A 17289-nucleotide genomic window follows, 5' to 3' on the forward strand; every position below is an offset into this window, starting at 1 on the left:
ACTGAACTAAACTTTACCTATCAAAACCATCAACTAACAATCATCACTCATCACTAAATTGCAGCTCTTTTGAACAAGCATCCAGAAACTGGAGTTACACCTTCTGAACTGTCTGAACACTAAACATGGGCTCATATCATAATTCTTGTCTCTTTTCTATTGTAATTTTTCCTGTCAGTCATGATATATATATTGTTTTACCTGCTCTCTGATCCTGACCATTAAAGAGGCTGGTTTTCCACTGCTGTGCCTTTAAACATCTACAGCATGACAGTATTCCTACTGTAGATGTGGAAAGACTAGTGAGCTATTCTGAGCACAGCCTTAGTTTTCATGCTGTTTTTGGATAGTGCAGAGAGTTTTTGTTTATAAACGATTTCTCATGGTATGCTTTGATGAATGATTTGATCCCTAGCTTGACACGAGGGTATTTCAGCTGTACCTTTATGCTCAAAGGCCCAATTAAACGTTAGTTGGGCATCTAAATCGTTGGCTCTCACTGAAGGAATCGCTGTCCTAGCAGGAAAATGATTTCTTGGCACAGGAATTCAAGCGCAGGGCAGCGCGTCTCTATTCTCAGCAATGACCTACATGTGCTGCGTCTCTTATCGCTGGCACAGCTCTGGCACACGTCTGGATGTAAACACTGATAACCTCGCTCTCGCTGGAAAAACAGGCTGTCTGTGAAAAAGCTCCAATACATAAGCATGAAACCTCGGGGGGACTGTAAAAACAATTCAGTCTCGTCGTAGAGGCAATATATCCAACTTCATTTGAGCGTGTTTTATAACCAGCACAGTGGCTACTATGAAATATCAGCTTTTCATTCGGCCTATTAAAGGACAGGGATCAGCCATTGATCTGCGGCACTTTGATCTCATTTGAGATCCGTTATTTTCCTCCATCCTGAGGGTCTCTCCGGCTCGATGAGATGCCGTGGACAAGCGATTGTCACTTAGTGATGATTGATTACAGCAGGAACAGGGAAAATGAACAAATGAACAGCGGTGCTGAAGATGACGCTCGGCCTCTCTGGCCTTCATTTGGAGTAATTATAACTCAGCAGGACAGGCACCTTAATGATGCTAGAGAATTGTGCATGCTCATTTTATTTATAAACCTCTGAGATCTGTGTCATTTACTGATACAACCTGCAGAGAGACGGCTGACAATAAATGACATGTAACTGTGGCATAAAATAAAAAGAGGTCGATTCAGTCTTGACACTTTGATGGAGTCTGCTGTAAATGTGCTGTAGATTTACAGCTGTGAGCGTAATAACCAGCCGCTGAGGGACGGATCATTAGATATTCCACACCTTTACTGAAGAGGCTGTACATCTGTGATTCGTATCTGGAGGGATTCTGAAAAACACCTGTATTGAAAGATCAATTGCATGACTGGGGATAATTAGGTTTGTCCCCAAATGCTACTCAATCCTACTTTGATGAGACTCATTGGTTCACAATTAATTAAACTACTATAATTAATATTTATTCATCAGAAGAAACCACCCTTATTATACAGAGGAAGGATCTACAGGTTTACTTCAACAGGTGTGCTGAAAAAAGAGAACCAGCAGGTCAGTTTGAGTGATGACAAATCAATGCCAGCCGATTCACACAGCCATCAAGCCAAACATCACACACGACCTCCAATAAACGTGCTGTTTTCCAGCCAAGAGACGCCTCTCATACTCTTCCAGAAACACTTAAAGGGAAAAATGAGCTCTTGGGTATCAATCGCAGCTCTTTTAATTGAGGTCGAGCTTATGTTAAACACAAAGACTGAAGAACATTGAAGACCTCCATTGAAACGCTGCAGGAACAACTTACTAAATCAGCTCAATGAGTCCAGGGCAGATCAATGTGCTTTCCTCAAGCAACACAAAGGATGTTCATTTTTCTTGAGTTTAATCTTGCTCTGGCAGAACCAAGAGTTTTTTTCCCAAGCCCAGCTTAAAATCAAACCTTTCTGACAAAACTGTTGAGAATTTCAGTACTCGCTGACTACACTGATGTAGATGATGAGTTTGTGGGAAAATCCTCCAGTGATTCCTGACACATGACCATGACAAAAGTCAGATTGGTTTCTATTCATAGGTGCAGGGCTGTGAACTTCATCTAATCCAATTGGCATGTGAGCGCCAAGGCAAAGTGCAATTTTCATGCCAGGACATGAAACTGAGAGCAGATGAGCACTTGAGTTATCTGTGGATATAATCGCAGAAGGATGCCTGTAAGAACTAATAAAGTTAGCATGTGTAATGTTAAAGATTTGTGGTGATCGTTTTAGAAACAGCAACCACATTTTGGCTTTTAAATAACATTTACATTTATGCATTTAGGAGAGGCTTCTATCCAAAATGATACACAATAGAGAAGGATAAACAATTTGTCACATATCCAGTAATATTCACAGTGTACAATGCCAGGTTTATTAGAAAGCGAGACTAGGAAACAAGCCAGAGCAGAATGCATGAGCAGAAGAAGAGGATGAGTTGAGTTTCATGTTCCTGTAGCTCAAACAGAGAGCATTATGGTCATGGGTTTGATTCGCAGGGATTGCATGAAATGATCAAACATACAGGTGCTGGTCATATAATTAGAATATCATCAAAAAGTTGATTTATTTCACTAATTCCATTCAAAAAGTGAAACTTGTATATTATATTCATTCATTACACACAGACTGATATATTTCAAATGTTTATTTCTTTTAATTTGATGATTAGAGCTTACAGCTCATGAAAGTCAAAAATCAGTATCTCAAAATATTAGAATATTTACATTTGAGTTTGAATAAATGACCATCCATACAGTATAAATTCTGGGTATCTCTTGTTCTTTGAAACCACAATAATGGGGAAGACTGCTGACTTGGCAATGATCCAGAAAACGAACATTGACACCCTCCACAAAGAGGGTAAGTCACAGAAGGTCATTACTGAAAGGTGTGGCTGTTTACAGAGTGCTGTATCAAAGCATATTAAATGCAAAGTTGACTGGAAGGAAGAATTTGGGTAGGAAAAGGTGCACAAGCAACAGGGATGACCGCAAGCTTGAGAATACTGTCAAGCAAAGCTGATTCAAACACTTGGGAGAGCTTCACAAGGACAGAACTGAAGCTGGAGTCAGTGCATCAAGAGTCACCACGCTCAGACATCTTCAGGAAAAGGGCAACCAAGCCACTTCTGAACCAGAGACAACGTCAGAAGCATCTTACCTGGGCTGTGGAGAAAAAGAACTGGACTGTTGCTCAGTGGTCCAAAGTCCTCTTTTCAGATGAAAGTAAATTTTACATTTCATTTGGAAATCAAGGTCCCAGAGTCTGGAGGAAGAGTGGAGAGGCACAGAATCCATGTTGCTTGAAGTCCAGTGTGAAGTTTCCACAGTCAGTGATGATTTGGGCTGCCATGTCATCTGCTGGTGTTGGTCCACTGTGTTTTCTGAAGTCCACAGTCAACGCAGCCATCTACCAGGAGATTTTAGAGCACTTCATGCTTCCTTCTGTTGACAAGCTTTATGGAGATGCTGATTTCATTTTCCAGCAGGACTTGGCACCTGCCCACACTGCCAAAGGTACCAAACGCTGGTTCAATGACCATAGTGTTACTGTGCTTGATTGGCCAGCAAACTCGCCTGACCTGAACCCCATAGAGAATCTCTTGTCAAGAGGAAGATGAGAGACACCAGACCCAACAATGCAGAAGAGCTGAAGGCCACTATCAGAGCAACCTGGGCTCTCATAACACCTGAGCAGTGCCACAGACTGATCGACTCCATGCCACACCGCATTGCTGCAGTAATTCAGGCAAAGGAGCCCCAACTAAGTATTGAGTGCTGTACATGCTCATACTTTTCATTTTCATACTTTTCAGTTGGCCAAGATTTCTAAAAATCCTTTCTTTGTATTGGTCTTAAGTAATATTCTAATATTTTGAGATACTGATTTTTGACTTTCATGAGCTGTAAGCTCTAATCATCAAAATTAAAAGAAATAAACATTTGAAATATATCAGTCTGTGTGTAATGAATGAATATAATATACAAGTTTCACTTTTTGAATGGAATTAGTGAAATAAATCAACTTTTTGATGATATTCTAATTATATGACCAGCACCTGTATATCTTGAATTCAGTGTAAGTCACTTTGCATGAAAATGTCTGCCAAATGTAAATGATGCAAACGGAGCTGCTGACAGAGCAGAGTTTGTGTCGAATGCAGAACATTTCATAACCCTCAGAAATAATAACTTGTGAAACTATAGTATGTCACATCGACACAAACTCACTCTGAATGAAAATCTAACCGGAGGAGAGATCTGTTCCTGTCGTAACTGGAAAACATTGGTCCGTAGGTCTTTTAGGAGGCTCTCGTTCACATCGTCCCCTAAATATGATGGAGTTACAGTAGTCTTACATCATTCAGAGAAACTGTTCTCCAGCTGTTTCTGCTGAATCTGTGGAGAAATGCAGAAAGATGAGAATAAAATAGTCAGTACCTTCACGTTTAATGAACAGCAGTGTAACGTGTTCTTCCTCTCAGGTTCAGCGTGACCTTTACAGAAGTAAAACCTGTTCAAGCTGTTCTGCAGAATGCCATCAGTACCATGGTGTGTGTGAGTGTGAGTGTGTATGTGTGAGTGTGTGTGTGTGTGTGTGTGTGTGTGTGAGTACTGGTATTCACTGTTATGGTGTCCAAATGTCCCCACAAAGATGGCAATATCCAAAATCTTTGTCCTTTTGGGGACATTTTTTTGGTCTCCATGAGGAAACAAGCTTTATGAGAATTAAGTTTTTGGAAAATCTAAAAATGCATAAAGTTTTCTGTAAGGGGTAGGGTTAGGTGTAGGGTTGGTGTAGGGTGATAGAAAATACAATTTGTGCAGTATAAAAACCATTACGCCTATGGAGAGTCCCCATAAACCACAAATACCAACATGTGTGTGTGTGTGTGTGTGTGTGTATTTCACCTCTGACATGTGTCAATCTCATATTTCTGTGAATCATGTCTGCTGCCCTTTAACTAATTCTCGTTGAGTGTTTGTTTGCATCTGTTATTCAGAGCCGCAGGGCGATTCATTGATTGCAGGAATATAAAGCTATTGATTTCATTCCCTAGAGGAGCTTCCTGTGGAGGGACTTCAGATTGTTTCATGCGTGCGTATGTGTGTGTGTGTGTGTGTAAAACGCAGCTGCCATGACGGCATACTTAATTTCATAAGCCGGCTCTCATTCATCATGCGAGACGTGTGTGTTTCCAATAATGAAGCATCAGGATTCAGCAGTAAAAACAACAGAATGAGGGCAAAACGCTGCTGCGGCTCCATTCACTTCTTCCATCCGTGTCGTGTTGCCATAGGAACGATGCACAAAGGAGGATGATGATGATGATGATATCAGAGTCCTGCAGGTGTCTCTATCTGTGTAATATGATAGATGGATTGAGGATGAAGCATTATGTCGCTCAGTGTTTGATTGAACATCAAGTCAAGTTCAGCGTATTTATATAGTGCATTGCTTTACAGAAATTCATGAGGTTAATGTTTATAATATCTTAATATCTTCATGCCTTATAGTCGCATTTATCAGATTAGAGCTGGCCGATAATAGAGCTACATTCTGATAAACAATCAAGCGATTGAGATTTGCTCAACATCTCATTTCAGCTCTGAGCACAGGTTTGATTTACATTTCTCAAATTCCCTGTGAAACTCTTAGATGTGAGTTCATTTTTACCGTAAGCACCAAATGATGATAAAAACCCAATCGTTTAAAATCTGTCTGTGTGAAATTGAGCTCGACCTGCAGAACCACAAACCTGAGGATTCGTCAGGATGGAAAGATGAATTGATCTGCAGACAGAGTTCACTGAATCGTCTCTCCTTCCGTCTGTCTCGCTCTTAACAGCTCAGTGTGAAACACAGCATCTGATCTGGAAACAGACAGTAATTATAAATTATGTGAGGAGATCATCACAATCTCTGATTCATTACGTCTGCATTAAAAAGCACCAACATGCATTTTTCCATATGAATAGAAACTGGAATAACATTAGTCTTACTGGAGAGTTAAATGGACATCCAGACATGAACTGTGAGCCAAACAAAAGGAGAATGAACAGATCAACATGAACAACACTAAGAAGTGAACACTGTACTGCAAAAATCATTTTCTTGTTTTCCAACACAAACATGTGACCCTGCAGCACAAAAGCAGTCATAAGCAGCACAGGTATATTTAGTCAATACATTGTATGGCTCAAAATGATCCATTTTTCTTTTATGCCAAAAATCATTAGGATATTAAGAAAAGATCATGTTCCATGAAGATATTTAGTAAATTTCCTACCGTAAATATATCAAAACTTCATTTTTGATTAGTAATATGCATTGCTAAGAACTTCATTTGAACAACTTTAAAGGTGATTTTCTCAATATTTAGATTTTTTTGCTCCCTCAGATTCCAGATTTTCAAATAGTTGTATCTCAGACAAATATTGTCCAACAAACCATACATCAATGGAGAGATTATTTATTCAGCTTTCAGATGATGTGTAAATCTCAATTTCATAAAATTGACTCTTATAACTGGTTTTGTGGTTCAGGGTCACATATGTAAATACTGGAGATGCAACATAACAATAGATATTAAGTCTTGTATTCTGAGAAACGTATCAATATTAAGAAATAGATATTGACAAATAATACAATTGATAAAAAAGAAGTGAGTTTAAGCTTAAAACAAGAATAAATATGTGCTGATGGGTTCTGAAAAATAAACTTGTTTTCACTTTGAATTAAGTTTGTTTTCTGACTGCATCAGCAGATATTTGTTCTTGTTTTAATCAAAGCTGACTTCATTAACTTTTTTTTTTTTTCAGTTTCACAAGTTTATGTTTCGATTTGGCGTACTGTTTATACAACAAATCTTGTATCATATGCACGCGATAACAGCGTATTATATACACGCCAAAGTACATTTTTGCGTATAAATACCACGAGTTTCTGTTTTTATTTGGCGTACTATTTATACGCATTTTCATGAGACCTGGCTAAGCAGTTCATTTGTGCATCAGTGGTTTCTGAGCGATTTTAAAGCATTTCCTTTGATAAGGAGCAGTGATTCTGTGGGGTCAGTAGTTTTGAGCAGCAGTTTCTGTGTTTGCTTCATTAACACTCACATCATTAGTGTTAAAGCAGCGATGAATGAAAGCCTCGTGCGGTGAGATAATTACCACGTGCTCATGTTTTTACAGTCACTGCGCTGTGAATGACACACACAGTATTTGATCAGACTGAGATTGACGTCTGACGCCTGTTTGATGATAATTATGAGTCTTAATTGAGTCTAAATTGGCAGACTATACTTGAATATTAACTGGAAGTTGCACTGTAATTGCACAAATTAATACGATCTCAATCTTCATCTGTCTTTGTTTGACATCAGTGATTAGAAAATGAGATTTCTAATCTGACACAGAAGATTCACAAGACAATTAAACTTCATCCACGAGGACGAGGACAATACAGATTGAAGATTGTTATTTTTATCTATTTTGAAATATTGATCATTAAGTCTAATGATATAAAACTAAAGTGTGATGGATAGTTTTTATAAGCTTCTGAAATATATGTAATTGCAGCATGTTTCTATATCATATCTACAATGTTATTTCATAAGATCACATATAGGCATAGTTCACACAAAATCATTAGATTTTCTGTTTGACACAAAAGCAGATATTTTACAGAACTGTTTTTGTTCACACAATGAAAGTCAATGGGGTCCAAAACAGCATGTGTTTGTCAAAGGAAACATCATCAGAAAGTCTGTTTAAAGATGAAAGCAAGAGTTCGATTAGAGAAGGATTATCTTATAATCACACATAGAGATGAAAGGTTTAACTGTATCTACTGTACAATAACCTCCAGATCTCTGAGCTTCAGTCATAAGAGCGTCTGATCGTATACACGGTTTATGAAGAAACACAGATTTCCAGTCTGTGAAGATTATTGATTCAAAGCATCAAAGCATTTAGTTACTCATTTCATAAAGCGCTTGTGTGTGTGTGTGTGTGTGTGTGTGTGATCTCAGACAGTGGTTGTCATCCACACTAAAGTCTTCAGATGGGACCATCACAGCTAAACTATCAGAAACGGCTCATTATAAGCACCTGCAGCAGCTGGAAACTCTTCATGTTTTTAATATTTACCTGGTTTACAGTGTATACACCTCAGAACTCATTCAGATTTCTCATTCTCACAGAGATATGTGTGTGATGCATATGATGTTCACAGGGACTGATGTTGCTGTATTCTGTTCATCAGTGCGTCTCTTTTGTGTGTCGTACCTCTGAAAAATAATTGGGTCCTGGTGGATACGAGCCAGTTTTATACATATGCAGGCAGCGGTTGTCATGGCAACAGAAGGAGCACCACATTCTCCTGCTCTATTTTCAGACACACACTGATATATCAGAGAGAATTAGACCCCGCTATCTCACGGAGAACATGATCTAACAGCAGGTGTGTCCATAAACAGCCTGCGGTGAGCTTCACTCTCATTACACTCATTACACTGATTCTGCTCACAGTGTTTTACTGTAATAACATCACGCTGCTCTCCGAGATCACTGACTGCATGGATGCGTGTCTGTGTGCTTCTGTGTAAAGATCTGCACTGTCAGATGCTGATAATAAAGCAAAATAGTGACCGCCTCACACATCTGATATTAAATGATTAATGACAGCAGTGATGATTATTAAATGCACATGCAGACATTAGTTTGTCATTATATTCACTGTATCTGCTCATGTCACAAAATTAAGATGTACTGGAATAAAATTTTATACTACTGGAATTAATATGATTATTACTACTACTACAAGAGTTGTGAACAGATATCATAAGAGATTTTTCAGTAGGCCTACTTTAACTTTTTATCCAGTGAAAAATATTTTGATGTGCTGTTTAGACATTTCCTTCACTCAAAAAATGGCATAAACTTGTGAAATAATTTTTGGCATAAATGCTGCATTCTTATATGTGTTTGAACTATGCTAATTTAACTTTGAATAATGCCTACAGTTTCCTAAAGAATTTGCTGTGATGACGAAAAGCAGAAAACTGAATGACTGTAAATCTCTGAATATTCTCAACTGTGACTTATTTATTTTTTATGATCTATTTATAATTTTTCTCTTCTCTTTATGCTCTGTTATGCTCTAGAGAACCTTGTAATTTATTCTTGCCTGAGCTATTCTGTTTTGTTGGAACTCTTAAAAATATCTCAAACAAAAGCACGTATAAAACCCAGAATCAGAACTTCAGACCGGATTCACAAATCTTTTGATTCAGAGCGAGATTTCAGAGTGCGTATCTCCAAACATTTTTCTGGTTTCTTTCTTTCTTTTTTATCAAACAGTTCAAAACATCAAACCAGTTATAAAAGAAAGTATACACACATACAAATCATTTTATTATAGTAAAAGTGCAGTAACCATGATTTTGTACTTGTGTAGTAAAACCATGGTTAACAAAAAACAAACAAACAAACAAACAAAAAGTAATAAATTTACACCTTAAGAGGACACACATACAGAGATGCAGTTTTCACTGCTTTCAGACGAACAGAACTTTGGATAGTTTCATATGCTTGTCTAGATCAACTTTAAATAAATAAAAGAGAGATTTAGATCCAGATTTTTGTTTATGTATGTGAAACATAGCAGGAAACACAAAATAAGTTACATTTCGCTATATTCTCTTTTAAGTAGTAAAACAATTCAAATAAATCATCTTTAAAACTGCTGCTGTTGTGTGGTTTGCTTTACATAAATTGTGTATTATTGTCTAAAGAATATGCTAAAATAAAAAGCTCTCTTTATGAATTATGAGTATGTTAGCTAGCATAGCTATAAATGAAGACTTTAGATGACACGAAACTGTGGTCAAAAGTCTATCATAAATGTGAAAATGTTGGAGTAGTTGTCTGCTGTTATGTTCCCACCAATGTCAAAATCAATGCTTCGCCCTAGTTCTCATCTCATATTATAACACGATCATTTTATGAGTGTCTGACACACAGAATATTAGCAGCAGCTTCATTGTGTCCACTAGAGGCCGCTGAAGCACACTTGACAAAAGAGATATGCTAAATATTGAGATATGCAAATGAGAGGAGTGTGAAAGGTCATGACCCCCCACAGATCCTTCATTAAACAACTGCATTCATTTCATAGCATTATCCCAAAAGAGAAGAGGACTGCATACATTAATGCATGAGATCTTGATATCGTTGCCATACGGTGCTGTTTTCACAGTTTTACGAGTACAAGGAAATGAAATGCAGCAGTGCAACACGAATGATGTAAAGTGCAGAAAATAAAACAATTGTGAAAACTTTGGCTTGCTCACAGCTGCTCTGATGCAATAAATACTAGGAAAGTGCACAAACTACACTTAATTTACAGTATTTCAGGTGTGATCGATCAATTAAAAGCTGACATCCGAAACGTTTCATAGACTGCTCAGTGTTAAATACGGCTGTGCTCAATCGAGTAAATATTTTAAAAGTATATTAGTATGATTGTGTTGTTGTCGCTGTGGATGAAGAAATGTGATTGTGATCAGGTAGACACACATTAATCAACTTCACTTTTGGCAAGGTGACTAATGAGTTCTCAAGTTTGTTCTGAAGTTTGGAGTCACTGCAGTATAATTAAATCCGTGCTGAGGTTATACATGAATCAGAGAGGACATCCCTGATATCTGCACTGACATTTTCCTACAGCAATCTCCACACTGACGTCAGCATTGACACTGAGGAACTGAGACAGCACAAATCATCTAAAAACTCATTAATACCAGAGATGATCACTGAATTTTGATCATGCTGACTCAAGACTCAGGTTAACGAGGGCCACCCATGGATTGGATTCAGAGAACTGCATTGCATACAAGCATACATTGCATATATTTTTTCAGTTAATGCATTAAATTGAAAAAATGTTCAGTCATGCATTGCAAACCAAGTTGGTTTGGTAAAAGCATCGGACAAATGCATGCATGTAATGTGAATGAGGTATCGAGACGAGACAAATCATCTGAAGTCTGAGTTCATCAGCTGATCGTACAGATTATAAACACAGTAAAGACACATGCACAGAAGTTTCTGAGTATCTGATTTCTGCTTCTGAATCTCTTCATTGGTTTCTTTAAGACAGTTATTGATCATCACTAAAGCATAAAACAAACAGCGATCATCCGTGTACGCTTCTCGCACTACAGGAGGTTTTGCTCCATTGACTTTAATGAGCGGCTCTCGCAGCAGCTGAAATTTCCCTTGAGATCTTTTAAGGTTGATTTTTACATAGAGTATAGAAAAATGAAGGAAACAAGGAAAACTGTGCCAAAAAGATACCACGCGCCTCACACACTAATCTAATCTTTCTTATGTCTATTGATTTCTACAGTTGTGTGGCAGATGAAAATGAAAGAAACTGGCCAATCCATATTATCTATCACATGCATGCTCAGATAACCCCGACTATTCAAAAAAGGTAAAATGCGTGTGATATTAATGTTCTCAGTCTGCAGAGGTTTTATGCACTCTGTTGGTGTTTGTTTAGCCTCATCTCTGCATACTAATGACTTACATCTGCATGCAAACAGCAGCTCGGATCGGACGTCATCTGAGATCATCCTCGGCAAGATGTTCAGTGTTTATGTGTGTGAGACAGACTCTTTTGTGCTGAACTCTCCATGTCTGCTCAGCATATTGCTTAAGGGTCTATTGACGTGTCTATCGATGAATCCGCCGGCCTCTCTCACTCAGCCATCACTCATTCTAAACAATGCTCCATTTAATTGTCTGTTAAATTTATGTGACTCCATAGGCATTCACTGACCCAAGAGACTATGAAATATATGTTTTATAGGTGCCCAGTAGGCCAGATGTTTCTTAGTTTCAGCCTTCAGACTGCCACTAGTCAATACAGCACTACATTTTCTTTAATCAGATACCGAATTGGCCATCTTAAGTGGGTTGTTCACCCAAAAAGATCATGCTGTCATCATTCACTAGCTTTCATGTTGCTCCAAACCTGTATGACTTTCTGTCTTCTGTGCAACACAAAATGCTTTTTGTCCATATAATGGCAGTCTATGGACTCCAGTGTTGTTTGGTTCCCAGTGTTCTTCAAAATATCTTCATGTTCCACAGAAGAAAGAGAGCCATTCAAGTTTGAAACAACATGAGGAACAGTAAATGATGACTGAATGATCATGTTCTCTTTTTCCCCCACATATGTCCTGGCTGGGATTTCTAAATTGCCTAAAATGTGGGTTTTGGCTTTGATCTCTTGTTGACAGTCTCTCTGTAGTCTTTATCCATTATATGTACGTGTATTTAATTTGCTTTGGCTGTTCTCTGTAGATTCCATATAGTCTCCCATGCCACGATTGGTTGATTATGTACAATACCTGAATGCTACTGGTCAAACTACTTTTCAGTCATTACCTCCACCAAGCATGAAAACAATAGGAACACAAAGCCAAAACCTGGACAGTTTAGACAATATGCAAATCCTGGCATGTCCAAAAAAAAAAAAAACTAACTAACTAACACTAGCTTCTCTATTCTTTTTGTGTTCTATCTATTTATTTTCTTTTTATTTATTATACAATTAACAAAAAGCAAAAAAGAAAGGCCTCTAACACTAGCTTGCTCTATTCTTTTTCTATTCTATCTTTTTTCTTTTTATTTATTATAGAATTAATTGCTACGTGTAATGCGTTAAGCTAACCGAGACTTGTCATAGCACTTGCATATCATTGCTCTTTTGTTTATTTTGATTGATTCCATTGTCCTCATTTGGATAAAAGCGTCTGCTAAATGACTAAATGTAAATGTCCAGGAAAAAGAGGATGTGGTGTCAAATCCATACCATCTCTTTAACACAAATAGATCAGTTTTCCTTTATGTGTGTTTGCTGCAGCTTTGAGATTGAAATGATTGTGCCTACAGTTTCAATGTATATTTTCACTTCACATTCCCTTTTCCACACCTGCTATCCCAAGTCTACTCTGAATATATACTGCAGTTAGTTGTTTACATCATCACTTTGAATGTTCTTAATTTCTTCACTTTAGTTCAGCTGCACACGGCTCTGATGCTCCATTAAACTACACGCAAACCAGCAGCTTGTAGCCTGTAATTTAATCTAAAACATAAAGACATCATCAACCTGCCATACTGCTCACACAGAGCTGGCTCTAACATGGTAAACAACAACTCCAATGAGGAATCGATTTATGGAACTCAAGTTCTGCCCCACATCCCGTCCATCACGTGGCATCATGATCAATGGCCTGTTCTAAAGAGCAACTGACCTGGAAAGTTAACCAGAACTCTATCCGAACACATATGGAAGGTTTGTTCGCCACCAGGAAAGATTGTGTTTTCACCTTTGTGTCCATATTTAGAAAAGTGACCGGTGCATCTGCTGCATGTTTTAACAGCTGTATGCGTTTGTCCCTGCAGAGCCAAGAGAGAGCGTTTGAGAAAGTGTGTCACGCTCACAGAGTTCAGCCGCTCGTCACGGGAGGTAAATGCATCTAGGGCGACTGTGCGATCGAGGATCGGGGCTTTAAAGCTGTCGAAATCTGGCCAGCCCAGCTCATCATGGTCCAGTTTTCTACACACAGCAATAACGGAGGCGAAAATGCAGAACGGCTCATCGAAAACTGGAAGAGGGGTTACGGTCAACGGGACGGTGTCCACTCTAAAGAGGCAGCCGAGGCTCAAGACGGCGTCTGGAAGGCAGGAGCATGGCTCCTGTTCATCCACGGCTTCTTGTCCAGTGTTCTCGGGATGCCAGAGCGACCTGGATGAAGAGCCACAGACACGCTGTCCATTCAGCCTTTCCTCACCTACCCTGCACAAGCCTGGTTCCACCTCCAATCTGAAGTGCTCCATCTCCAGCCTGCAAGGCTCCCTGTCGAGCCTAAAGGGTTCGGTGACCAGCCTCAAGAGCTTTCCGACCTCCTCGACTCTGCGGAGTTCCAGCCCAAGCCTCCGGAGCTCCAGCCCAAGCCTCCGGAGCTCCAGCGAGGACGACAGCTGGGACACCAACAGCTGGAGCTCTGGAGCCACTTGTCTGCTGCGCAGCTCTATTAAGCAGCACAGCGAGGAGGTTTTCCGGGTGCGTGCCGGCTCTGCAAGTCGACCCGAAGGTACGAGCGATTCCGAGACGGGCTACCAGAACTCCGACAGCTGCCAGGGCAGTGTGATGGGATCGGAGAGCCAGGAGGGAGCGGAGCAGGTCGATGCAGAGCACAGGGATTCATCGTCGAGTCAGGGAACCTCCGCTGCTTCAACGGCGTCATCAGACTTAGAGCAGAAGATTGAAGAGAAGCTCAAGTTTTCTCAGTTTCTTGACGAGGTATCATGTAGGGTCCTGAAGCCTGAGTGTCTGCAAGCCTTCGGAGCGCCTATCCGTCAGAAGGAGCCACAAACATCATCTCTCCCATGCTTAAACCCAACCCCAGTTTCCAGTCCTTGGTTTGGTTCCAGTGGCTGTGATTCCAGGGACAGTAACCTGTACAAGTGGGCCAAGTGCATGCCGAGCTGCAAGATTCTGGACGCCAGCGAAACCCTGAGAAGAACTCAAGAGGAAATGGAAATGTTAGGAAGGACCTACCTAGAGACTGACATAGACCGAGTGAGGAGGGAAGATGAAGTGATCTCCACGCTTTCACGAGACGTGGAAAAGAGAACCTTACAGCTGTGTGGCGAATCTTCTCGCAGATGCCCGAGTCCTGTTTCAAAGTGGTCAGACGGAGCACCACGGCCACCGTACCGAACCACCTCGCTCCCGAGACCTGCTGCGAGCGGTGATATGGTGAGTGGTAATTCCACTTATAATGTTATCAAGACTTTTACATCAAAAAACATCTAATTTAGAAGTAATAGGCTATTTTCTGTCCTGTTTTTAACCCCCCTCATCAGAACACTCTGTTTGAATAAGTGTGGAGGATTGTAGACTCGGACGTAAATGTCCACTGCTGTGATTGGCTAATAGTTGAGTATGTTTGAGAGTCTACATTCCTCATAGAAGGAAGCTGCTGTGATTTAGGTCAAAAATGCATAAATGTGACCCTAGACCACAGTCAAAAGTGTCCATTTTTTAAAATTGAGATTTATACGTCATAGGATCGGACAATATTTGGCCGAGATACAACTATTTGAAAATCTGGAATCTGAGGGTGCAAAAAAAATCAAAATATTGAGAAATTCGCCTTTAAAGTTGTCCAAATGAAGTTCTTAGCAATGCATATTACTAATCAGAAATGAAGTTTTCATATATTCATGGTAGGAAATTTACAAAATATCTTCATGGAACATGATCTTTACTTAATATTCTAACAATTTTTGGCATAAAATACAAATGGATAATTTTGAGTAAAATTAAGTGAACAAAAGACCGAGTTCTTACTGATGCGGTCTGGATCTTCATTAAAAATAAAGTTAATTCACTCTTTCGTAACGTTGGGATCAGAAGGAAGGCAACCCAAACACTGTTTTTCCATAACTTTGGAAAACACGGATGTCTTGAGACAGAGCACAACCTGGGAGTCACAACACCAAAAGCCCTGGCACCCTATAGTGACTAAACTAAATTCAGGAGTCATTAATAATCCGGCACTAGATGATTTTAAGGAGTGATTCATTGATCGGTCATTTATTCCTGTTGCTCTTTGTTTACTTTCTAAGGGAGCTGTTTTGGATTCTTCTGCTGTATTGATATGACAAGCCACCAAATGCAAGTCACTTGACTTAATAAAATATATTGTCCTTTAAAACAATGTACGATGCATCTTATCAAAGATTATTTTGAGGTCAGAGGAGTAATCGAGCCCATCGCTGTTCTGTGACAGCACTTATTAAAAATACAACAGCGTTTCCTATTATTCACACTGAAGCTGCCGCTGTCTGGACACACTTCTCTCATCTGCCGGGGAACAGCAGCCGTATTAATAATTCATTTGATCTTTTTTTTATGGAAGTGCTCCTTCTCAAATGCCAATCATAAAGGCTGCGCGGTGCTAAAACTATAGAAACAACACGAATTGCAGATCGAGTAACTGCCATAGCAACTGTGTGTTTCTGAATGGAAGAAGAATAATCTCCCTGTTGCATTACAGACAGTGAGACCAAACTGAAGCAAAGCATAGTGAGTCTGGGCTGATTCAGCTCCGGTGGGCGGATTTCTCAGACCTTCCAGATAATAGTGTGTGCGTGACAGGATTTTATCGCTCAGAAATAAATGCATTAAGGAAACAGTGTGTGACGGGGAATGATGGGCTTTCATCTGTGAGCGGAGTTACGCAGTGTTTGTGAATATAGTTGACTGTTGCCATATGACAGTTTTGGTTTGTGTGTTATGAAGATATTCTGCAGGAAACGCTAGTCTCAGATTAATGCTGCTCGAGGAGTGTGTGCAGTGAAACTGCAGAACGACGGTGTGTGTGTGTACCTGGTTTTCTCTGCATTATAGGAACCAAATGTCCCCACAAGGATAGTAATACCAGTAAATGTTGACCTTGTCGGGACATTTTTTTGTTCCCCATGAGGAAGCAAGCTTATAAATCATACAGAATGAAGTGTTTTGAGAATCTGAAAATGCCTTGAGTGTTTACTATTGTCCTTTTGCATTATTGACACACTATTTTCCTGTTTAATACCGTAAAGCTGCTTTGACACAATCTGTGTTGTTAAAAGCACTATATCAGAATCAGAAAGAGATTTATTGGCAAGTATGTTTGCACATACAAGGAATTTGTTTTAGTGTCACAGCTTCCAGTACACAGAGAAATCAATAAATAAACACCGTACTCATACATATATTATGTAAACAAAAACCTTTATTTTGGATGCGATTAATCGCGATTAATCGTTTGACAGCACTAATGCAAATATGTCAAGAGCTGGTCTTCACATTCGTCATGTCACCGCCCAAACGAGCATGTTTAATTAACAAACCGTGATTAATGGCTCATGAATGCACAAGGTTTCTGTGACGTGTTGATGACAGCTGTCAATCACGTGAATAGCCGTAAGTGTTCTTCATCTGTTTCTTCAGGTTTCTGATGGAGACGCAAGCAGCAGCAGGTAAAGATGCTTCTCTCCTCTCATCTTCTCTTCTCTTGTTCTCTCCTCTCCTCTTCTGAGTTGAATGGGTTTGTCCTCTTCTCTCCCTCCTCCTCCTCCTCCTCCTCCTC

This window comes from Onychostoma macrolepis, chromosome 17 (genome assembly GCF_012432095.1).
Source record: "Onychostoma macrolepis isolate SWU-2019 chromosome 17, ASM1243209v1, whole genome shotgun sequence".
Taxonomy (NCBI): domain Eukaryota; kingdom Metazoa; phylum Chordata; class Actinopteri; order Cypriniformes; family Cyprinidae; genus Onychostoma; species Onychostoma macrolepis.